The sequence below is a fragment of the Chiloscyllium plagiosum genome, unplaced genomic scaffold (assembly GCF_037043375.1).
Source record: "Chiloscyllium plagiosum isolate Xiang-an unplaced genomic scaffold, Cpla_swu_hap1 HiC_scaffold_10, whole genome shotgun sequence".
NCBI lineage: Eukaryota > Metazoa > Chordata > Chondrichthyes > Orectolobiformes > Hemiscylliidae > Chiloscyllium > Chiloscyllium plagiosum.
The window spans coordinates 91,544,742-91,569,227 of NW_028270148.1; the positions used below are offsets into that span (position 1 = coordinate 91,544,742).

The 24,486-nt window shown below is 47.2% G+C and overlaps 5 non-coding genes and 1 pseudogene across 5 annotated transcripts; all 6 read left to right on the forward strand.

Moving 5' to 3' along the window:
* The first annotated feature begins 6,424 nt into the window (after positions 1-6,424).
* On the forward strand, positions 6,425-6,527 carry LOC148149006 (U5 spliceosomal RNA; annotated as a pseudogene).
* Positions 6,528-8,117: 1,590 nt separating this feature from the next.
* Positions 8,118-8,230, forward strand: LOC148149007 (U5 spliceosomal RNA). Its single transcript, XR_015758550.1, has one exon. It is a non-coding gene; the product is annotated as a U5 spliceosomal RNA (small nuclear RNA).
* A 3,161-nt stretch (positions 8,231-11,391) lies between these two features.
* LOC122547415 (U5 spliceosomal RNA) lies at positions 11,392-11,504 on the forward strand. The gene has a single exon (XR_006310994.2). It is a non-coding gene; the product is annotated as a U5 spliceosomal RNA (small nuclear RNA).
* Positions 11,505-13,835: 2,331 nt separating this feature from the next.
* On the forward strand, positions 13,836-13,948 carry LOC148149008 (U5 spliceosomal RNA). Its single transcript, XR_015758551.1, has one exon. It is a non-coding gene; the product is annotated as a U5 spliceosomal RNA (small nuclear RNA).
* Positions 13,949-17,109: 3,161 nt separating this feature from the next.
* LOC148149009 (U5 spliceosomal RNA) lies at positions 17,110-17,222 on the forward strand. Its single transcript, XR_015758552.1, has one exon. It is a non-coding gene; the product is annotated as a U5 spliceosomal RNA (small nuclear RNA).
* A 2,326-nt stretch (positions 17,223-19,548) lies between these two features.
* Positions 19,549-19,661, forward strand: LOC148149010 (U5 spliceosomal RNA). Its single transcript, XR_015758553.1, has one exon. It is a non-coding gene; the product is annotated as a U5 spliceosomal RNA (small nuclear RNA).
* Positions 19,662-24,486: the final 4,825 nt, after the last annotated feature.

Sequence of the window (24,486 nt, forward strand, 5' to 3'; positions counted from 1 at the left end):
GTGAGGCAGAAACTGGGCAGATGAGAGCAACGATCACTCTCCGTCATGGGTAAAAACCTGGTCATCAGGTGTGAGGTACTCTCGGCGTTGTTATATGTGGCACACGTCTGGCCTATTCCCCGAACCTGCGCCGCCGCCGGAGATCAAAGATGGACCGGGTCCAAAGGAAAACAATGTACAAAGACCTGGACAAAGGCGGATAAAACACACCCAACACTACCCTCACCCTGATGGCCACCTTTGTGTGTGGCTGCATCAAGCTGCATGTGGATTCCCAGTACACAACACCAAGTGTCACTATATACTGAGGTTCTAACTGTCCCCGGTGTTGCAAAGGATGGGCCTGGCCCCCTCCCACGGGATGCTCCAAGTAGTTGGACTGTTCTATATCACCTGTCCCTCGTGGAGAAATTTGTGAAGAGAAACACCTTTGACTACAGATCCATCAGGAAGTGGTCAGCACGTAGTGTCCTTGAGACCCTTCGGGAAAAGGAGAGGGCAGATCCCGTCGAGCGGTTCCCTGAGCAGACTGTCAAAGTCATTTGGCAGAATGCCTCATCGCCAGAACTTTCCAACAAGCACCAAGATATGGCTTGGCTGGTGATGAGAAGTGCAGTGCCAGCCCGGACTCTCTGTGCTACTGCATGATACCCTCGAAGCGACTGTGGAGGGGACAAAATGGTCACACACCTCCCTCTGGAATGTGCCTCTGTAAGGAAAGTCTGGAGAGCAATGCAGTGGTGTTTGTTGAGGTTTGTCTTGAGCAGCTCCATGATGCGGGACTCTGTGCTCTACGGTCTGTTCCCTGGGACACACACTGAGATGAACATCAACTGTGCCTGGAGGACCATCAACTCGGTCTGCCCGAAACTTGCTGGTCTTCCAGCTGAAGGAACTGACCTTGACTGAGTGTTGCAGACTGGCACCTTCCAAGGTCCAGGACTAGGTGCTGAGGGAAGTGCTGAAGCTTGGGATAGATGCCGCCAAGGCGCGGTGGTAACGGGGGCCGATTTAGTAATTGGGCCCCATGGACATCTCAGCTAAAGGCCAAGAAGCCAGATGGTTAACGTACAGAATTGTAAATACCAATGACTCAGTCTGTTCTCTGAATATAAAGACATATAACGTATACATCTGAATGGCATCATCAACTGTACAGGTACCAAAGATTTCTATGAATAAAGCATATTTTTGAAATAAAAACAAGTCTCCAAGAAGAGCACTCAGCTATAGTTCATTTTGCTTTTGTGGTCTGTTTTATAACCATGCAGAGAGATTTATCATTTTGTTTTGTTTTGCTCACAGTCTTGTGGGCTGTAGTGATTTTCTTGCTTTTTCTCTTTCCTATTTCTCTAATTTTTTCAGGGAGAGTTATGGATATCTACTCTATTTCAGAAGCTTTTTAAGCTTCCTGCTCCATATTGTTAAAGCTTGCTATTGGCCAGAGCTTTAACTTTTTTTTGTGATCTTGCTTTTGTGGGACTTTTATTGTCATAAAGGAAGCTTTTGTTGCTTTAGCCGAGGCCTTAATTTTGTGGGCATCTGTATTGCTACCATTTGGTAACTGTGTAAGTCATTGTGTAAACTATAGAGGGAGCACTAGAGCATTGTATTATATGCAATGCAATAAAAAAACTTTTTTTTATTGATTAAAGCATTTCGCCAGTATCTTGATGATCCTTATCTTACTCCCTCATGGGAATAGTGTGTCGGGTGGCAGGAATCCACATCACATTTACCACAGTGTTTTGAAGTGAAATGTTTAAGGCTTAAACATCAAGGATAAGAGGCTTGTCATCACTTTTATGCCTAACACAGACATCATCTGCTGAAGGGCTTCCTTCCGAGGAATAAGTGTTTTGTATTTAGATTTTTTGGCAAAAGCTATACTTTATTCATAAAGTATGGAGAAGGACATTTCAAATTGGACATTGCAGAAATAAACGCAGCAATTCTCGGCTGAGCATGTTTTACTTATAGGTATTAATACATGTAACATCTGCTATATTGTGTACTTGTACATGATAGTAATGATGCCCTCTTACATGGATTTGTAAATGCTACTTGGCAGACGCATATTGTCATACAACTCCAGCAGGTCTCAGACTATCAAATCCGACAGAGCTGAATACAACTGTCACTTCCGGCAGTTTTACTCTTCTTAAAGGACTCAAGAATCTGAGCTCATCCAAGAGATAATGGTTGGTCCAGGCTCTTCCACATGTGTATTGTATAAGATATCCATGACAGAGGACAAGAACTACTGGGAGGCCGTACCTGTCTGTGGACTTTGTGTCACACAGTCTGCCATTAACAATTTCCTGATGCTCTAAATGTCAAACTGAGCTGATGTTCCCTCACAGCCTTTTTCCTTCAGGATGCTGATCACAGAGATCTCCCTATGTGTCATATGAAAGAAGACATGCAAACACTTTTCATTCTACTCCATGGATGGACCCTGGACCAGAGAGTTACCTTGGAGGCAGACAGTGAGGCTTGCTGGCTCTTCACCTCATAGAAATCGTCCTTGACATCAGACCCCTTCAGCTGCAGCAGAAGTAGGTTCTGCATGTTTTGCTGGAGTTGGGACAATTACATTGTTTTTTCTCTGCCTTGTGAAAAACTTTGAGGATGAAGAACCCTCTGATGTTCCCCTTGACTGCTTCCTACCAGTGCACTGGAGACGACCAGCAGGAGTGAGGAATGCTGAAAAATGACCAGCTGCTCACTGGTAAGAGAGCCTTTGTACATAATGCACACTGCTAGATAGTGCCCATCCACCAGCTCCTTTTGTACAGAGATGGTGAAAGTCATTCCCTGCAGCACAATAAAAACCAAAAGAACTGCGGATGCTGTAAATCAGAAACAAAAGTAGAAATTGCCCCTCAAAGATCAATAAGGTAGCCTGTGTGTGGAGCCACAGGAAATGGGGGAGATACTAAACAAGCATTTTGCATCAGTGTTTACTGTTGAGAAGGTCATGGAAGATATAGAGTGTGGGGAAATCGATGGTGATATCTTGAAAAATGTCCATATTACAGAAAATAAGATGCTGAATGTCCAAAAACGCATAAAGCTGGATAAACCTCCAGGACCTGATCAGGTGTACCCTAGACGTCTATGGAAAACTAGGGAAGTGATTGTATAGTCCCATGCTGAGATATTTGTATCATTGATAGTCACAGGTGAAGAACCAGAAGACTGGAGATTGGCTAATGTGGTGCCACTATTTAAGGAAGGTGGTAAGGAAAAGCCAGGGAACAAGACAAGGTGAGCTTGACATCATTGGTGGGCATGCTGTTGGAGGGAATCCTGAGGAACAGGATTCGCTATTATTTGGAAAAGTGAGGACTGATTAGGGATAGTCAACATGGCTTTGTGCATGGGAAATCATGTCTCACTGACTTGATTGAGTTTTTTGAAGAATCCTATTGGAAGGATGTTGTGAAACTTGAAAGGTTCAGAAAAGATTTACAAAGATGTTGCCAGGGTTGGAGGATTTGAACTATAAGGAAAGGCTGAATAGGCTGGGGCTGTTTTCCCTGGAGCATCAGAGGCTGAGGGGTGACTTTATAGTGGTTTATAAAACTATGAGGGACATGGATGAGGTAAACAGACAAGGTCTTTTCCCTCGAGTGGGGGAGTCCAGAACTAGAGGGCATAGGTTTAGGGTGAGAAGGGAAAGATGTAAAAGAGACCTAAGGGGCAACGTTTTCACACAGAGGGTGGTACGAGTATGGAATGAGCTGCCAGAGGAGGTGGTGGAGGCTGGTACAATTACAACATTTAAAAGGCATCTGGTTGTATATATGAATAGGAAGGGTTAGAGGATATGGGCCAAGTGCAGGCAAATGGGACTAGATTAAGTTGGGATGTCTGGTCAGCATGGACCAGTTGGACCGAAGGGTCTGTTTCCATGCTGTACATCTCTATGACTACCCTGATGGAGAATGGATGTATCATGGGATATTATGTCCATGGTAAAGAGGAGGTGCTTGGAGCCTGCAAACTGCAAATCTGAAACTGATGAAAAACTGTCAGAGCTCCTGCAGATGTAAATGGAAAAGGATTGGTCAAGTGAAGTGAAAATTGAGTCGAGAAAGGAAGAGATGAGCCCTGTGGGGCAGGAGTAGGTAGAAATGATGCATCTGCCCATGCAATTGTGTTCATAGAGTCATAGAGATGTGCAGCATGGAAACAGACCCTTCGGTCCAGCCTGTCCACTCCGACCAGATATCCCAACCCAATCTAGTCCCACCTGCCAGCACCGGACCCATATCCCTCCAAACCCTTCCTATTATTATACCCATCCAAATGCCTCTTAAATGTTGTAATTGTACCAGCCTTCACCATATCCTCTGGCAGCTCATTCCATACTCGTACCACCGTCTGTGTGAAAAAGTTGCCCCTTAGATCTCTTTTATATCTTTCCCCTTTCACCCTAAACCTATGCCCTCTAGTTCTGGACTCCCCAACCCCAGGGAAAAGACTTTGCCTATTTACCCTATCCATGCCCCTCATAATTTTGTAAACCTCCGACGCTCCAGGGAAAACAGCCCCAGCCTGTTCAGCCTTTCCCTGTAGCTCAGATCCTCCAACCCTGGCAACATCCTTGCAAACCTTTTCTGAACCCTTTTAAGTTTCACAACATCTTTCTGATAGGAAGGAGACCAGAATTGCACGCAATATTCCAACAGTAGCCTTACCAACATGACCTCCCAACTCCTGTACTCAATAATCTGACCAATAAAGGAAAGCATACCAAACGCCTTCTTCACTATCCTATCTAGCTGCGACTCCACTTTCAAGGAACTATAAACCTGCACTCCAAGGTCTCTTTGTTCAGCAACACTCCATAGGATCTTACTATTAAGTGTATAAGTCCTGCTAAGATTTGCTTTCCCAAAATGCAGCACCTCCCATTTATGTGAATTAAACTCCATCTGCCACTTCTCAGCCTATTGGCCCATCTGGTCAAGATCCTGTTGTAATTTGAGGTAACCCTCTTCGCTGTCCACTATACCTCCAATTTTGGTGTCATCTGCAACTTACTAACTGTATCACTTATGCTCGCATCCAAATCATATATGTAAATGACAAAAAGTAGAGGACGCAGTACCGATCCTTGTGGCACTCCACTGGTCACAGGCCTCCAGCCTGAAAAACAACCCTCCACCACCACCCTCTTCGACCTTTGAGCCAGTTCTGTATCCAAATGGCTAGTTCTCCCTGTATTCCGTGAGATCTATCCTTGCTAATCAGTCTCCCATGGGGAACCTTGTCGAACGCCTTACTGAAGTCCATATAGATCACATCTACCGCTCTGCCCTTATCAATCATAGAACATAGAACATAGAAAAGTCCAGCACAGAACAGGCCCTTTGACCCATGATGTTGTGCCAAGGATTATTCCTAACCTAAAATAAAACAACCTAACCTATGTACCCCTCAATTCACTGTTGTCCATGTGCATGTCCAGCAGTCGCTTAAGTGTCCCTCATGACTCTGCTTCCATCACCACAGTCTTCTGTGGCTATCTCCATTTCAAACCAATACACTGTTTTGGAAAATGGTTTCTCAGGGGAATGTAGCACGAACAGCCAGGTTTCTGGTATCGAAACTGGCTGTAATGCAATGAGGCGTACGTCGAGTTCCAAGAGATCAATTGTGTTAGGGGACTCTCTAGTCCGAGACACAGATAGACCTTTCTGTGGTCAGCAGCGAAAAATCAGAATGGTGTGTGCCAGGATCAAGGATGTCTCAGAGAGGGTGCAGAATGTTCTCAAGGGGGAGAGCGACCAGCAGGAGGTCATTGTACACATTGGAACCAATGACATAGGAAGGCAAAAAGATGAGATTCTGACAGGACAATATAGAGCGTTAGGCAGGAATTTAAAAAGGAGATCCTCAAGAGTAGTAATATCTGGATTACTCTTGGTGCTGCGAGCTCGTGAGGGTAGGAATAAGAAGATAGTGCAGATGAATGCATATCTGAGGAGCTGGTGTATGGGAGAAGGATTCACATTTTTGGATCTTTGGAATCTCTTCTGGGATAGAAGTGACCCGTACAAGAAGGACAGATTGCACCTGAATTGGAAGGGGACTAATATGCTGGCAGGGAGATTTGCTAGAGCTGCTCAGGAGGATTTAAAGTATTAAGGTGGAGGGGTGAGACCCAGGGGGATACTGAGGAAAGAGATCAATCTGAGGCTGGTACAGTTGAGAAAAGCAGCAAGTCAAACAGTCAGAGCAGGCAGAAACAAAGCAGAGAACAACGTAGGGCTGATAAATTAAACTGCATTTACTTAAGATGGAAATCAGGAGGGCAAAAAGGGGACATGAGATAGCTTTGGCAAATAGAGTTAAAGAGATTCAAATTTTACAAATACATTAAGGATAAAAGGATAAAAGGGTAACTAGGGAGAGAATAGGGCCCCTCAAATCTTTCGCCTTTTACTAAAGATTTCCGTGGAGAGGAACACTCAGAGTTTGAATCAATTTTTTTGTGGCCCTGCTTTTGTAGGGCTGTTCTATAGTTGCAAAGAAAGAAATGAAGTGTTTGTCTTGTTTTGTATTTCCCGTCTTTTATGTTGTGTGGTTTTCCTTATTTCGCCATGTTTTCTGGGTAATCTTGTGAATAGTTACTACGGTTTGGGAGCTTCCTTCTCTTTCCTCTTAAAGCGGTGTCCTCGTGCTAATGGCCACGCATTTAGCTTTTTTTTTCTTGGGTTTTGTTTTATCAGAAATGAGGACTTTGTTGCTTTTGCCTAGGTCTTAATTTTATGGAGTGTCTTCATTGCTACCTGTTTTGGCAAGGCTGCTTTTGTTGGCTGCACACAGATTTGATAGAGTATTTCCATTCATTATTATATAAATCCTGTGTAAAAGTCTCATTGTCGATCGGGAATGGTTCTCGCCATCTACTCCTCAGTGCTGTCTATTAGGTCTCAGAAAAGGTGAGTGACAGAAGGAATATTGATGTGGATATACCCGATGAAAAAGCAGCGCTCCGAAAGCTGGTACTTCCAAATAATCCCGTTGGACTATAATCCGGTGTCGTGTGAGTTTTAACTGAGAAAGAATATTGTCTTCGGAATAGTGAATGTGGGAGGTCGAACGGTGTGGTGCTGGAAAAGCACAGTCGGTCAGGCAGCGTCCGAGGAGCAGAAGAGTCGACGGTTTGAGTGTAAGCTCTTCATCAGAAACGAGAGGGTGGCCCGAGGGGGCTAGGAGATGAATGGCAGTGGGGGGAGGGGAGGTAGCTGGGAATGCTAGCTGGCAGTTGACGTTGGGAGTGAAGTGATAGGTCAGAGAGCAGGGTGGAACGGATAGGTGGGAAGGAGGATGGACAGGTAGGACAGCTCAAGAGGGCAGTACTGGATTGGAAGGTTGGATCTGGGATTCTCAAATCCCACTATATTGTCGATTTCCACAGTCTTTCTCCTTTGAAATAGTATTCAGCTCTTCTATTCTTCCTCCTAGATGCCCAGCCAGGTCTGGGCTGCCCCAGGACTAGACCATGCAGTCGGTACAGCCTGTATCAACACTGAGCACCTGAAACGCCTGTCTGTCTCACATGACACAAGTTGTGCGAATGGGGTCGGTGGGCAGTTCCCTCACACTTGGAATGTTTTGTATTTAAATGCTACCTTTGATTTCATCAGAACGGTTTTTGGTGTGGGATAATTCAGAAATCGGAACTGAAAATTTTGAAAGCATGGAATTCCTGAGGGGCATCAGCACCCCCGGCCGCTTTAAATTTCGTTCGGCCTCTCACCTTTTAAAAAACACTTGAGGAGGACAAAGAGTGAGAGAGGCGGTGCTCGTCTCGCCATCCAAAGCGTAAAGAGCACAGGACCGACAACCAGCAATATCGTTTCCAGCGGGGCGAGAGGGAGGCCCCGCCCCTTCATCAACATACCTGGAACATAACGGTGCGAAAGGATATAGTTACCCCTCTTTCTGTGGGATAGTAACTAGTTTGCGCTATTGAACCTAATGTGAATTAAGTTCTTTGTCCTGTGGTATTGATGATACTTGTCAGTGTGGTCAGTCAGCATGATGCTACAGAGCTACAAGCATAGTGGGTTGAGGGTAAGGTTAGCGAGTTCTTTAGTATACTCTGGTTTCTCTTCAGATCGTATAAATCTTTCGCCTTTTACTAAAGATTTCCGTGGAGAGGAACACTCAGAGTTTGATTCAATTTTTTGTGGCCCTGCTTTTGTAGGGCTGTTCTATAGTTGCAAAGAAAGAAATGAAGTATTTGTCTTGTTTTGTACTTTCCGTCTTTTATGTTGTGTGGGGGCTTTCCTTGTTTCGCCATGTTTTCTGGGTAGTCTTGTGAACAGTTCCTACGGTTTGGGAGCTTCCTTCTCTTTCCTCTTAAAGCAGTGTCCTCGTGCTATTGGCAACGCATTTAGCTTTTTTTTTCCTTGGGATTTGTTTTATCAGAAATGAGGACTTTGTTGCTTTTGCCTAGGTCTTAATTTTATGGGGTGTCTTCATTGCTACCTGTTTTGGCAAGGCTGCTTTTGTTGGCTGCACACAGATTTGATAGAGTATTTCCATTCATTATTATATAAATCCTGTGTAAAAGTCTCATTGTCGATCGGGAATGGTTCTCGCCATCTACTCCTCAGTGCTGTCTATTAGGTCTCAGAAAAGGTGAGTGACAGAAGGAATATTGATGTGGATGTACCCGATGAAGAAGCAGCGCTCCGAAAGCTGGTACTTCCAAATAATCCCGTTGGACTATAACCCGGTGTCGTGTGAGTTTTAACTGAGAAAGAATATTGTCTTCGGAATAGTGAATGTGGGAGGTCGAACTGTGTGGTGCTGGAAAAGCAGTCGGTCAGGCAGCGTCCGAGGAGCAGGAGAGTCGACGGTTTGAGTGTAAGCTCTTCATCAGAAACAAGGGGGCTAGGAGATGAATGGCAGTGGGGGGAGGGAAGGTGGCTGGGAATGCTAGCTGGCAGTTGACGTTGGGAGTGAAGTGATAGGTCAGAGAGCAGGGTGGAACGGATAGGTGGGAAGGAGGATGGACAGGTAGGACAGCTCAAGAGGGCGGTACTGGATTGGAAGGTTGGATCTGGGATAAGGTGGGAGGAGGCGAAATGGGGAAACTGATGAAATCCACATTGATCCTGTGTGGTTAGACTGTCCCAAGGTGGAACATGAGACATTCTTCCTCCAGACATCGGGTGGCTGGAGTTTGGAGGTGGAGGAGGCCCAGGACTTGCATGTCCTTGGCGGAGTGCCAGGGCGACTTAAAACGTTCAGGCTTAGGAGACGACCTGGGAGTGCAGTCTTGAACTGTCCTACCTGTCCACCTTCCTTCCCACCTATCCGCTCCACTCTCCTCTCCGACCTATCACCTTCAACCCCACCTTCATCTACCTATCACATTCCCAAATACTTCCCGGCCCCACCCCTCTCCCTTTTATCTCTCAGCTGCCTTGGGCCACCCCGTCATTCCTGATGAAGAGCTTATGCTCGAAACCTCGACTCTCCTGCTCCTCAGTTGCTGCCTGACCGGCTGCGCTTATCCGTCACAAAACTCTTCGACTCCGATCTCCAGCAGCTGCAGTCCTTGCTTTCTCCTGACTGAGGAAGGTGCTTGGTGTCGTTGCTCCCCAATTTCGAGGGTCACTCTGGGAAACTGCTGGCAAATGCAAACTTGTGCACCGCGGTGAGTGAAAGCGAATTGTATTCGGCTCTGTGGGGCTTGATTGGCCAGGATCTGCTGGAGGTGTACCACAGTATGCGGAAAGCTACCCCCAAACTCAACTATGAGCGGAATTGGTGGATGAGGAAATTAGACATTGGCAATCACTTTCACTGCTGAATGCGGATGACAAGGTCAAAGGTCTTCGCCAACCGGGTCAGGTCTGATCTGGGATTGGTGATTCGCCCCAACCATACCTGTGCTGTACCACGGAGGATGATCTCTGAGAGCCTCACACTCCGCAGGGAATGATCAGCTGGGTGCAGGTCAGGAGCTGAATACCTGCCTCATCAGCCTCGACCAGGGGAACACCTTTGCCAGGATATCACGCACGTAGTCATGGGACATGCTCTCCCAAATGGACTTTGCTGGGAAGTCACAACTGGATCCGACAGCTCTAGACCAGCATTGTTAGTGCAGTCTCAATCTCAGAGTGGGAATCAGAAAGTTTCCCGATCAGTTCTGCAGGCTGATCCCATAAAATCATTACCTCACCTAGTTTGAAAGTTGTCGTTGCTCTCCAATTCCGAGGCTTTGACCTTCCACTCCTGGACTCTTCCACAAGGGGAAACAATCTCTTTCCTTTCACCTGCTCAAATACGCTAAGGATCTTGAATGTTTTAACGAGGTTGCTTCTCATTCATCTAAATTACAATGAGTACAAAATCAAACTAGTCCACGTCTGCACGTAAGGCAGTCCTTTCAAACGGGGTATCAACCTCGTGTGCCTTCTGTTGGCTACTTCAAGTGTCAATATCCTTAAATCAGTGTCCCAAATCTGTTCACAGTATTCCAGCTGAGGTCCAACAAGCGCATTGTATAGTTTTAGCGAAACTTCCCTACTTTTATACTTGACGTCCTTTGAAATAAGAATAAATATTCAATTTGCCTTCCCCATTACTTGCTGAAATTGAATACCTGTACGAGCTTTTTGGAATTCATGCAAGAGGATTCTCAAATCCCACTATATTGTCGATTTCCACAGTCTTTCTCCTTTGAAATAGTATTCAGCTCCTCTATTCTACCTCCTAGATGCCCAGCCAGGTCTGGGCTGCCCCAGGACTAGGCCATGCAGTCGGTACAGCCTGTTTCAACACTGAGCACCTGAAACGCCTGTCTGTCTCACATGACACAAGTTGTGCGAATGGGGTCGGTGGGCAGTTCCCTCACACTTGGAATGTTTTGTATTTAAATGCTACCTTTGATTTCATCAGAACGGTTTTTGGTGTGGGATAATTCAGAAATCGGAACTGAAAATTTTGAAAGCATGGAATTCCTGAGGGGCATCAGCACCCCCGGCCGCTTTAAATTTCGTTCGGCCTCTCACCTTTTAAAAAACACTTGAGGAGGACAAAGAGTGAGAGAGGCGGTGCTCGTCTCGCCATCCAAAGCGTAAAGAGCACAGGACCGACAACCAGCAATATCGTTTCCAGCGGGGCGAGAGGGAGGCCCCGCCCCTTCATCAACATACCTGGAACATAACGGTGCGAAAGGATATAGTTACCCCTCTTTCTGTGGGATAGTAACTAGTTTGCGCTATTGAACCTAATGTGAATTAAGTTCTTTGTCCTGTGGTATTGATGATACTTGTCAGTGTGGTCAGTCAGCATGATGCTACAGAGCTACAAGCATAGTGGGTTGAGGGTAAGGTTAGCGAGTTCTTTAGTATACTCTGGTTTCTCTTCAGATCGTATAAATCTTTCGCCTTTTACTAAAGATTTCCGTGGAGAGGAACACTCAGAGTTTGATTCAATTTTTTGTGGCCCTGCTTTTGTAGGGCTGTTCTATAGTTGCAAAGAAAGAAAGAAATGAAGTGTTTGTCTTGTTTTGTACTTTCCGTCTTTTATGTTGTGTGGGGGTTTTCCTTGTTTCGCCATGTTTTCTGGGTAGTCATGTGAATAGTTCCTACGGTTTGGGAGCTTCCTTCTCTTTCCTCTTAAAGCAGTGTCCTGGTGCTATTGGCAACGCATTTAGCTTTTTTTTTTCCTTGGGATTTGTTTTATCAGAAATGAGGACTTTGTTGCTTTTGCCTAGGTCTTAATTTTATGGGGTGTCTTCATTGCTACCTGTTTTGGCAAGGCTGCTTTTGTTGGCTGCACACAGATTTGATAGAGTATTTCCATTCATTATTATATAAATCCTGTGTAAAAGTCTCATTGTCGATCGGGAATGGTTCTCGCCATCTACTCCTCGGTGCTGTCTATTAGGTCTCAGAAAAGGTGAGTGACAGAAGGAATATTGATGTGGATGTACCCGATGAAGAAGCAGCGCTCCGAAAGCTGGTACTTCCAAATAATCCCGTTGGACTATAACCCGGTGTCGTGTGAGTTTTAACTGAGAAAGAATATTGTCTTCGGAATAGTGAATGTGGGAGGTCGAACGGTGTGGTGCTGGAAAAGCAGTCGGTCAGGCAGCGTCCGAGGAGCAGGAGAGTCGACGGTTTGAGTGTAAGCTCTTCATCAGAAACAAGGGGGCTAGGAGATGAATGGCAGTGGGGGGAGGGAAGGTGGCTGGGAATGCTAGCTGGCAGTTGACGTTGGGAGTGAAGTGATAGGTCAGAGAGCAGGGTGGAACGGATAGGTGGGAAGGAGGATGGACAGCTCAAGAGGGCGGTACTGGATTGGAAGGTTGGATCTGGGATAAGGTGGGAGGAGGCGAAATGGGGAAACTGATGAAATCCACATTGATCCTGTGTGGTTAGACTGTCCCAAGGTGGAACATGAGACATTCTTCCTCCAGACATCGGGTGGCTGGAGTTTGGAGGTGGAGGAGGCCCAGGACTTGCATGTCCTTGGCGGAGTGCCAGGGCGACTTAAAACGTTCAGGCTTAGGAGACGACCTGGGAGTGCAGTCTTGAACTGTCCTACCTGTCCACCTTCCTTCCCACCTACCCGCTCCACTCTCCTCTCCGACCTATCACCTTCAACCCCACCTTCATCTACCTATCACATTCCCAAATACTTCCCGGCTTCGAGGCTTTGACCTTCCACTCCTGGACTCTTCCACAAGGGGAAACAATCTCTTTCCTTTCACCTGCTCAAATACGCTAAGGATCTTGAATGTTTTAACGAGGTTGCTTCTCATTCTTCTAAATTACAATGAGTACAAAATCAAACTAGTCCACGTCTGCACGTAAGGCAGTCCTTTCAAACGGGGTATCAACCTCGTGTGCCTTCTGTTGGCTACTTCAAGTGTCAATATCCTTAAATCAGTGTCCCAAATCTGTTCACAGTATTCCAGCTGAGGTCCAACAAGCGCATTGTATAGTTTTAGCGAAACTTCCCTACTTTTATACTTGACGTCCTTTGAAATAAGAGTAAATATTCAATTTGCCTTCCCCATTACTTGCTGAAATTGAATACCTGTACGAGCTTTTTGGAATTCATGCAAGAGGATTCTCAAATCCCACTATATTGTCGATTTCCACAGTCTTTCTCCTTTGAAATAGTATTCAGCTCCTCTATTCTACCTCCTAGATGCCCAGCCAGGTCTGGGCTGCCCCAGGACTAGGCCATGCAGTCGGTACAGCCTGTTTCAACACTGAGCACCTGAAACGCCTGTCTGTCTCACATGACACAAGTTGTGCGAATGGGGTCGGTGGGCAGTTCCCTCACACTTGGAATGTTTTGTATTTAAATGCTACCTTTGATTTCATCAGAACGGTTTTTGGTGTGGGATAATTCAGAAATCGGAACTGAAAATTTTGAAAGCATGCAATTCCTGAGGGGCATCAGCACCCCCGGCCGCTTTAAATTTCGTTCGGCCTCTCACCTTTTAAAAAACACTTGAGGAGGACAAAGAGTGAGAGAGGCGGTGCTCGTCTCGCCATCCAAAGCGTAAAGAGCACAGGATCTACAACCAGCAATATCGTTTCCAGCGGGGCGAGAGGGAGGCCCCGCCCCTTCATCAACATACCTGGAACATAACGGTGCGAAAGGATATAGTTACCCCTCTTTCTGTGGGATAGTAACTAGTTTGCGCTATTGAACCTAATGTGAATTAAGTTCTTTGTCCTGTGGTATTGATGATACTTGTCAGTGTGGTCAGTCAGCATGATGCTACAGAGCTACAAGCATAGTGGGTTGAGGGTAAGGTTAGCGAGTTCTTTAGTATACTCTGGTTTCTCTTCAGATCGTATAAATCTTTCGCCTTTTACTAAAGATTTCCGTGGAGAGGAACACTCAGAGTTTGATTCAATTTTTTGTGGCCCTGCTTTTGTAGGGCTGTTCTATAGTTGCAAAGAAAGAAATGAAGTATTTGTCTTGTTTTGTACTTTCCGTCTTTTATGTTGTGTGGGGGCTTTCCTTGTTTCGCCATGTTTTCTGGGTAGTCTTGTGAACAGTTCCTACGGTTTGGGAGCTTCCTTCTCTTTCCTCTTAAAGCAGTGTCCTCGTGCTATTGGCAACGCATTTAGCTTTTTTTTTCCTTGGGATTTGTTTTATCAGAAATGAGGACTTTGTTGCTTTTGCCTAGGTCTTAATTTTATGGGGTGTCTTCATTGCTACCTGTTTTGGCAAGGCTGCTTTTGTTGGCTGCACACAGATTTGATAGAGTATTTCCATTCATTATTATATAAATCCTGTGTAAAAGTCTCATTGTCGATCGGGAATGGTTCTCGCCATCTACTCCTCAGTGCTGTCTATTAGGTCTCAGAAAAGGTGAGTGACAGAAGGAATATTGATGTGGATGTACCCGATGAAGAAGCAGCGCTCCGAAAGCTGGTACTTCCAAATAATCCCGTTGGACTATAACCCGGTGTCGTGTGAGTTTTAACTGAGAAAGAATATTGTCTTCGGAATAGTGAATGTGGGAGGTCGAACTGTGTGGTGCTGGAAAAGCAGTCGGTCAGGCAGCGTCCGAGGAGCAGGAGAGTCGACGGTTTGAGTGTAAGCTCTTCATCAGAAACAAGGGGGCTAGGAGATGAATGGCAGTGGGGGGAGGGAAGGTGGCTGGGAATGCTAGCTGGCAGTTGACGTTGGGAGTGAAGTGATAGGTCAGAGAGCAGGGTGGAACGGATAGGTGGGAAGGAGGATGGACAGGTAGGACAGCTCAAGAGGGCGGTACTGGATTGGAAGGTTGGATCTGGGATAAGGTGGGAGGAGGCGAAATGGGGAAACTGATGAAATCCACATTGATCCTGTGTGGTTAGACTGTCCCAAGGTGGAACATGAGACATTCTTCCTCCAGACATCGGGTGGCTGGAGTTTGGAGGTGGAGGAGGCCCAGGACTTGCATGTCCTTGGCGGAGTGCCAGGGCGACTTAAAACGTTCAGGCTTAGGAGACGACCTGGGAGTGCAGTCTTGAACTGTCCTACCTGTCCACCTTCCTTCCCACCTATCCGCTCCACTCTCCTCTCCGACCTATCACCTTCAACCCCACCTTCATCTACCTATCACATTCCCAAATACTTCCCGGCCCCACCCCTCTCCCTTTTATCTCTCAGCTGCCTTGGGCCACCCCGTCATTCCTGATGAAGAGCTTATGCTCGAAACCTCGACTCTCCTGCTCCTCAGTTGCTGCCTGACCGGCTGCGCTTATCCGTCACAAAACTCTTCGACTCCGATCTCCAGCAGCTGCAGTCCTTGCTTTCTCCTGACTGAGGAAGGTGCTTGGTGTCGTTGCTCCCCAATTTCGAGGGTCACTCTGGGAAACTGCTGGCAAATGCAAACTTGTGCACCGCGGTGAGTGAAAGCGAATTGTATTCGGCTCTGTGGGGCTTGATTGGCCAGGATCTGCTGGAGGTGTACCACAGTATGCGGAAAGCTACCCCCAAACTCAACTATGAGCGGAATTGGTGGATGAGGAAATTAGACATTGGCAATCACTTTCACTGCTGAATGCGGATGACAAGGTCAAAGGTCTTCGCCAACCGGGTCAGGTCTGATCTGGGATTGGTGATTCGCCCCAACCATACCTGTGCTGTACCACGGAGGATGATCTCTGAGAGCCTCACACTCCGCAGGGAATGATCAGCTGGGTGCAGGTCAGGAGCTGAATACCTGCCTCATCAGCCTCGACCAGGGGAACACCTTTGCCAGGATATCACGCACGTAGTCATGGGACATGCTCTCCCAAATGGACTTTGCTGGGAAGTCACAACTGGATCCGACAGCTCTAGACCAGCATTGTTAGTGCAGTCTCAATCTCAGAGTGGGAATCAGAAAGTTTCCCGATCAGTTCTGCAGGCTGATCCCATAAAATCATTACCTCACCTAGTTTGAAAGTTGTCGTTGCTCTCCAATTCCGAGGCTTTGACCTTCCACTCCTGGACTCTTCCACAAGGGGAAACAATCTCTTTCCTTTCACCTGCTCAAATACGCTAAGGATCTTGAATGTTTTAACGAGGTTGCTTCTCATTCATCTAAATTACAATGAGTACAAAATCAAACTAGTCCACGTCTGCACGTAAGGCAGTCCTTTCAAACGGGGTATCAACCTCGTGTGCCTTCTGTTGGCTACTTCAAGTGTCAATATCCTTAAATCAGTGTCCCAAATCTGTTCACAGTATTCCAGCTGAGGTCCAACAAGCGCATTGTATAGTTTTAGCGAAACTTCCCTACTTTTATACTTGACGTCCTTTGAAATAAGAATAAATATTCAATTTGCCTTCCCCATTACTTGCTGAAATTGAATACCTGTACGAGCTTTTTGGAATTCATGCAAGAGGATTCTCAAATCCCACTATATTGTCGATTTCCACAGTCTTTCTCCTTTGAAATAGTATTCAGCTCCTCTATTCTACCTCCTAGATGCCCAGCCAGGTCTGGGCTGCCCCAGGACTAGGCCATGCAGTCGGTACAGCCTGTTTCAACACTGAGCACCTGAAACGCCTGTCTGTCTCACATGACACAAGTTGTGCGAATGGGGTCGGTGGGCAGTTCCCTCACACTTGGAATGTTTTGTATTTAAATGCTACCTTTGATTTCATCAGAACGGTTTTTGGTGTGGGATAATTCAGAAATCGGAACTGAAAATTTTGAAAGCATGGAATTCCTGAGGGGCATCAGCACCCCCGGCCGCTTTAAATTTCGTTCGGCCTCTCACCTTTTAAAAAACACTTGAGGAGGACAAAGAGTGAGAGAGGCGGTGCTCGTCTCGCCATCCAAAGCGTAAAGAGCACAGGACCGACAACCAGCAATATCGTTTCCAGCGGGGCGAGAGGGAGGCCCCGCCCCTTCATCAACATACCTGGAACATAACGGTGCGAAAGGATATAGTTACCCCTCTTTCTGTGGGATAGTAACTAGTTTGCGCTATTGAACCTAATGTGAATTAAGTTCTTTGTCCTGTGGTATTGATGATACTTGTCAGTGTGGTCAGTCAGCATGATGCTACAGAGCTACAAGCATAGTGGGTTGAGGGTAAGGTTAGCGAGTTCTTTAGTATACTCTGGTTTCTCTTCAGATCGTATAAATCTTTCGCCTTTTACTAAAGATTTCCGTGGAGAGGAACACTCAGAGTTTGATTCAATTTTTTGTGGCCCTGCTTTTGTAGGGCTGTTCTATAGTTGCAAAGAAAGAAATGAAGTGTTTGTCTTGTTTTGTACTTTCCGTCTTTTATGTTGTGTGGGGGTTTTCCTTGTTTCGCCATGTTTTCTGGGTAGTCATGTGAATAGTTCCTACGGTTTGGGAGCTTCCTTCTCTTTCCTCTTAAAGCAGTGTCCTGGTGCTATTGGCAACGCATTTAGCTTTTTTTTTCCTTGGGATTTGTTTTATCAGAAATGAGGACTTTGTTGCTTTTGCCTAGGTCTTAATTTTATGGGGTGTCTTCATTGCTACCTGTTTTGGCAAGGCTGCTTTTGTTGGCTGCACACAGATTTGATAGAGTATTTCCATTCATTATTATATAAATCCTGTGTAAAAGTCTCATTGTCGATCGGGAATGGTTCTCGCCATCTACTCCTCGGTGCTGTCTATTAGGTCTCAGAAAAGGTGAGTGACAGAAGGAATATTGATGTGGATGTACCCGATGAAGAAGCAGCGCTCCGAAAGCTGGTACTTCCAAATAATCCCGTTGGACTATAACCCGGTGTCGTGTGAGTTTTAACTGAGAAAGAATATTGTCTTCGGAATAGTGAATGTGGGAGGTCGAACGGTGTGGTGCTGGAAAAGCAGTCGGTCAGGCAGCGTCCGAGGAGCAGGAGAGTCGACGGTTTGAGTGTAAGCTCTTCATCAGAAACAAGGGGGCTAGGAGATGAATGGCAGTGGGGGGAGGGAAGGTGGCTGGGAATGCTAGCTGGCAGTTGACGTTGGGAGTGAAGTGATAGGTCAGAGAGCAGGGTGGAACGGATAGGTGGGAAGGAGGATGGACAGCTCAAGAGGGCGGTACTGGATTGGAAGGTTGGATCTGGGATAAGGTGGGAGGAGGCGAAATGGGGAAACTGATGAAATCCACATTGATCCTGTGTGGTTAGACTGTCCCAAGGTGGAACATGAGACATTCTTCCTCCAGACATCGGGTGGCTGGAGTTTGGAGGTGGAGGAGGCCCAGGACTTGCATGTCCTTGGCGGAGTGCCAGGGCGACTTAAAACGTTCAGGCTTAGGAGACGACCTGGGAGTGCAGTCTTGAACTGTCCTACCTGTCCACCTTCCTTCCCACCTACCCGCTCCACTCTCCTCTCCGACCTATCACCTTCAACCCCACCTTCATCTACCTATCACATTCCCAAATACTTCCCGGCTTCGAGGCTTTGACCTTCCACTCCTGGACTCTTCCACAAGGGGAAACAATCTCTTTCCTTTCACCTGCTCAAATACGCTAAGGATCTTGAATGTTTTAACGAGGTTGCTTCTCATTCTTCTAAATTACAATGAGTACAAAATCAAACTAGTCCACGTCTGCACGTAAGGCAGTCCTTTCAAACGGGGTATCAACCTCGTGTGCCTTCTGTTGGCTACTTCAAGTGTCAATATCCTTAAATCAGTGTCCCAAATCTGTTCACAGTATTCCAGCTGAGGTCCAACAAGCGCATTGTATAGTTTTAGCGAAACTTCCCTACTTTTATACTTGACGTCCTTTGAAATAAGAGTAAATATTCAATTTGCCTTCCCCATTACTTGCTGAAATTGAATACCTGTACGAGCTTTTTGGAATTCATGCAAGAGGATTCTCAAATCCCACTATATTGTCGATTTCCACAGTCTTTCTCCTTTGAAATAGTATTCAGCTCCTCTATTCTACCTCCTAGATGCCCAGCCAGGTCTGGGCTGCCCCAGGACTAGGCCATGCAGTCGGTACAGCCTGTTTCAACACTGAGCACCTGAAACGCCTGTCTGTCTCACATGACACAAGTTGTGCGAATGGGGTCGGTGGGCAGTTCCCTCACACTTGGAATGTTTTGTATTTAAATGCTACCTTTGATTTCATCAGAACGGTTTTTGGTGTGGGATAATTCAGAAATCGGAACTGAAAATTTTGAAAGCATGCAATTCCTGAGGGGCATCAGCACCCCCGGCCGCTTTAAATTTCGTTCGGCCTCTCACCTTTTAAAAAACACTTGAGGAGGACAAAGAGTGAGAGAGGCGGTGCTCGTCTCGCCATCCAAAGCGTAAAGAGCACAGGATCTACAACCAGCAATATCGTTTCCAGCGGGGCGAGAGGGAGGCCCCGCCCCTTCATCAACATACCTGGAACATAACGGTGCGAAAGGATATAGTTACCCCTCTTTCTGTGGGATAGTAACTAGTTTGCGCTATTGAACCTAATGTGAATTAAGTTCTTTGTCCTGTGGTATTGATGATACTTGTCAGTGTGGTCAGTCAGCATGATGCTACAGAGCTACAAGCATAGTGGGTTGAGGGTAAGGTTAGCGAGTTCTTTAGTATACTCTGGTTTCTCTTCAGATCGTATAAATCTTTCGCCTTTTACTAAAGATTTCCGTGGAGAGGAACACTCAGAGTTTGATTCAATTTTTTGTGGCCCTGCTTTTGTAGGGCTGTTCTATAGTTGCAAAGAAAGAAATGAAGTGTTTGTCTTGTTTTGTACTTTCTGTCTTTTATGTTGTGTGGGGGTTTTCCTTGTTTCGCCATGTTTTCTGGGTAGTCTTGTGAATAGTTCCTACGGTTTGGGAGCTTCCTTCTCTTTCCTCTTAAAGCAGTGTCCTCGTGCTATTGGCAACGCATTTAGCTTTTTTTTTCCTTGGGATTTGTTTTATCAGAAATGAGGACTTTGTTGCTTTTGCCTAGGTCTTAATTTTATGGGGTGTCTTCATTGCTACCTGTTTTGGCAAGGCTGCTTTTGTTGGCTGCACACAGATTTGATAGAGTATTTCCATTCATTATTATATAAATCCTGTGTAAAAGTCTCATTGTCGATCGGGAATGGTTCTCGCCATCTACTCCTCAGTGCTGTCTATTAGGTCTCAGAAAAGGTGAGTGACAGAAGGAATATTGATGTGGATGTACCCGATGAAGAAGCAGCGCTCCGAAAGCTGGTACTTCCAAATAATCCCGTTGGACTATAACCTGGTGTCGTGTGAGTTTTAACTGAGAAAGAATATTGTCTTCGGAATAGTGAATGTGGGAGGTCGAACGGTGTGGTGCTGGAAAAGCAGTCGGTCAGGCAGCGTCCGAGGAGCAGGAGAGTCGACGGTTTGAGTGTAAGCTCTTCATCAGAAACAAGGGGGCTAGGAGATGAATGGCAGTGGGGGGAGGGAAGGTGGCTGGGAATGCTAGCTGGCAGTTGACGTTGGGAGTGAAGTGATAGGTCAGAGAGCAGGGTGGAACGGATAGGTGGGAAGGAGGATGGACAGGTAGGACAGCTCAAGAGGGCGGTACTGGATTGGAAGGTTGGATCTGGGATAAGGTGGGAGGAGGCGAAATGGGGAAACTGATGAAATCCACATTGATCCTGTGTGGTTAGACTGTCGCAAGGTGGAACATGAGACATTCTTCCTCCAGACATCGGGTGGCTGGAGTTTGGAGGTGGAGGAGGCCCAGGACTTGCATGTCCTTGGCGGAGTGCCAGGGCGACTTAAAACGTTCAGGCTTAGGAGACGACCTGGGAGTGCAGTCTTGAACTGTCCTACCTGTCCACCTTCCTTCCCACCTATCCGCTCCACTCTCCTCTCCGACCTATCACCTTCAACCCCACCTTCATCTACCTATCACATTCCCAAATACTTCCCGGCCCCACCCCTCTCCCTTTTATCTCTCAGCTGCCTTGGGCCACCCCGTCATTCCTGATGAAGAGCTTATGCTCGAAACCTCGACTCTCCTGCTCCTCAGTTGCTGCCTGACCGGCTGCGCTTATCCGTCACAAAACTCTTCGACTCTGATCTCCAGCAGCTGCAGTCCTTGCTTTCTCCTGACTGAGGAAGGTGCTTGGTGTCGTTGCTCCCCAATTTCGAGGGTCACTCTGGGAAACTGCTGGCAAATGCAAACTTGTGCACCGCGGTGAGTGAAAGCGAATTGTATTCGGCTCTGTGGGGCTTGATTGGCCAGGATCTGCTGGAGGTGTACCACAGTATGCGGAAAGCTATCCCCAAACTCAACTATGAGCGGAATTGGTGGATGAGGAAATTAGACATTGGCAATCACTTTCACTGCTGAATGCGGATGACAAGGTCAAAGGTCTTCGCCAACCGGGTCAGGTCTGATCTGGGATTGGTGATTCGCCCCAACCATACCTGTGCTGTACCACGGAGGATGATCTCTGAGAGCCTCACACTCCGCAGGGAATGATCAGCTGGGTGCAGGTCAGGAGCTGAATACCTGCCTCATCAGCCTCGACCAGGGGAACACCTTTGCCAGGATATCACGCACGTAGTCATGGGACATGCTCTCCCAAATGGACTTTGCTGGGAAGTCACAACTGGATCCGACAGCTCTAGACCAGCATTGTTAGTGCAGTCTCAATCTCAGAGTGGGAATCAGAAAGTTTCCCGATCAGTTCTGCAGGCTGATCCCATAAAATCATTACCTCACCTAGTTTGAAAGTTGTCGTTGCTCTCCAATTCTGAGGCTTTGACCTTCCACTCCTGGACTCTTCCACAAGGGGAAACAATCTCTTTCCTTTCACCTGCTCAAATACGCTAAGGATCTTGAATGTTTTAACGAGGTTGCTTCTCATTCATCTAAATTACAATGAGTACAAAATCAAACTAGTCCACGTCTGCACGTAAGGCAGTCCTTTCAAACGGGGTATCAACCTCGTGTGCCTTCTGTTGGCTACTTCAAGTGTCAATATCCTTAAATCAGTGTCCCAAATCTGTTCACAGTATTCCAGCTGAGGTCCAACAAGCGCATTGTATAGTTTTAGCGAAACTTCCCTACTTTTATACTTGACGTCCTTTGAAATAAGAGTAAATATTCAATTTGCCTTCCCCATTACTTGCTGAAATTGAATACCTGTACGAGCTTTTTGGAATTCATGCAAGAGGATTCTCAAATCCCACTATATTGTCGATTTCCACAGTCTTTCTCCTTTGAAATAGTATTCAGCTCCTCTATTCTACCTCCTAGATGCCCAGCCAGGTCTGGGCTGCCCCAGGACTAGGCCATGCAGTCGGTACAGCCTGAATCGACACTGAGCACCTGAAAAGCCTGTCTGTCTCACATGACACAAGTTGTGCGAATGGGGTCGGTGGGCAGTTCCCTCACACTTGGAATGTTTTGTATTTAAATGCTACCTTTGATTTCATCAGAACGGTTTTTGGTGTGGGATAATTCAGAAATCGGAACTGAAACTTTTGAAAGCATGGAATTCCTGAGGGGCATCAGCACCCCCGGCCGCTTTAAATTTCGTTCGGCCTCTCACCTTTTAAAAAACACTTGAGGAGGACAAAGAGTGAGAGAGGCGGTGCTCGTCTCGCCATCCAAAGCGTAAAGAGCACAGGACCGACAACCAGCAATATCGTTTCCAGCGGGGCGAGAGGGAGGCCCCGCCCCTTCATCAACATACCTGGAACATAACGGTGCGAAAGGATATAGTTACCCCTCTTTCTGTGGGATAGTAACTAGTTTGCGCTATTGAACCTAATGTGAATTAAGTTCTTTGTCCTCTGGTATTGATGATACTTGTCAGTGTGGTCAGTCAGCATGATGCTACAGAGCTACAAGCATAGTGGGTTGAGGGTAAGGTTAGCGAGTTCTTTAGTATACTCTGGTTTCTCTTCAGATCGTATAAATCTTTTGCCTTTTGGCTAAGATCAAGTGTCTGTTCTTATCAGGACAGGGGTCGAGTTGCGAGTCATCAGAGCTAGTGGAGATCATCGCTGGATCGTGATTGGACGTTGGAGGATCGTTTGGTTGTGCTGACCTGCTATTGGTGGATCTTCATGCTGGCTTTGGCCTAACGTCAATGCAGGGACCAGCCAACCTCAGAGCTATAGCCTCAACAGCTGCGCGCAGCCCTGGGCAGGGGGTTCGAAACACCGTCCGGGTGTCCTTTAAGAAGGTGGAGGAGCGGACACCAGTCGATTGGACGGTGTTCGTCAAGAAGGTGTTGTTCGAGTGCTGTGGATTCGCCGCAGCAGAAGTGTACTGCCTGCAGGATTTCCCTGGGTCAGGCTACTTCGATGTCACCTTCAGGAGCGTGAAGCAATGTGAGCAGCTCCTGAAGGTCTTCAAGGAGAAGGAAGGGGAGCCGCTGTGTGTGCTTCCTGCACAGAGGAGCCGGGTTGTTACTATCCACATGTACAACCCCTACGTGCCAGCAACTGATGTCCTGACGTTCCTGGGAAGATATGTGCAGGTCGAGGGTCAAAGCACCGACGTGGTTGATCCTTTCGGGATCTGGACCAGCAAACGACAGGTCAAGGTAACCCTGAGGGTGGACGCCAGCGGGAATATCCTCCACCCACCCTCCAGCTTTGCTATCGGAGGGAGCAGAGGGTACCTGACTTATGCAGGGCAGCCGAAAGTGTGCCGAACCTGTGGGAGGTCAGGCCACATGGCGGCGGACTGCAAGGTCACGATCTGTCGCAATTGCAAGAAGGAGGGCCACACGACCAAAGAGTGCAAGGAGGAAAGGAACTGCAATCTGTGCGGGGAGGCGGGCCACGTGTACAGGGCCTGCCCAAGACGAGGTGCCGCCACCTACGCGCAGATGGCTGGAGGCGGGCCACAAAAGGACGGCAAGGCACCGCAAACCGGCAAGGGAATGGTGTCTGGAGGCACGCGACAGGAAGGACAGGCCGGAGCAGAGCAGATGACAGCGACCGGAGAGGTACAGCTGCCGAGCGAAGCTCCAACAGGACAGGAAGAGGAGGCGGAGAAGGGAAAGAAGGAGGCAGAGGAATGGACCGTGGTGAAAAACAGGAAGAGGAAAACCCACCCGGTCACCAAGACCTCCCAGAAAAAGGGGAAAAGGCAGCTGCAGGTGGAAGACACGGACAGCTCTTCGGAGAGTGAGGACGGATGAAAGGAGAGTCGTCACCAAAAGAAGAGGCAGAGCGCTGCGAGGAGAAAGGAGAGCAGCAACTGTCAACCAATGGACGAGCCTCCTGAGGAAATGGGAAACCACCACCCCCCACCAGTTGAAAGCCAGGAGGGACCCACCGCCCCACAGCTCCAGGTCACTGGGAGCAGCGACCCTCTGACAGCCCCGCTGTCAGATATAGAAACAGACAGCGTGGACCCTGGTCTCGGCCCGATGACACCGAAGCGGGCAAATGGGCCGAGTGAGGAACTGGACAGCTACCTCAGCCCTGCGAGGGTCCAGCAGTTTGCGTACTGCACGGGGATGCAGACAGCTACCCCAGAGGGGCAGGACCAGCAGCAATCGGACATGGGTAACCTTACAATCTGTTAACAAAATGGG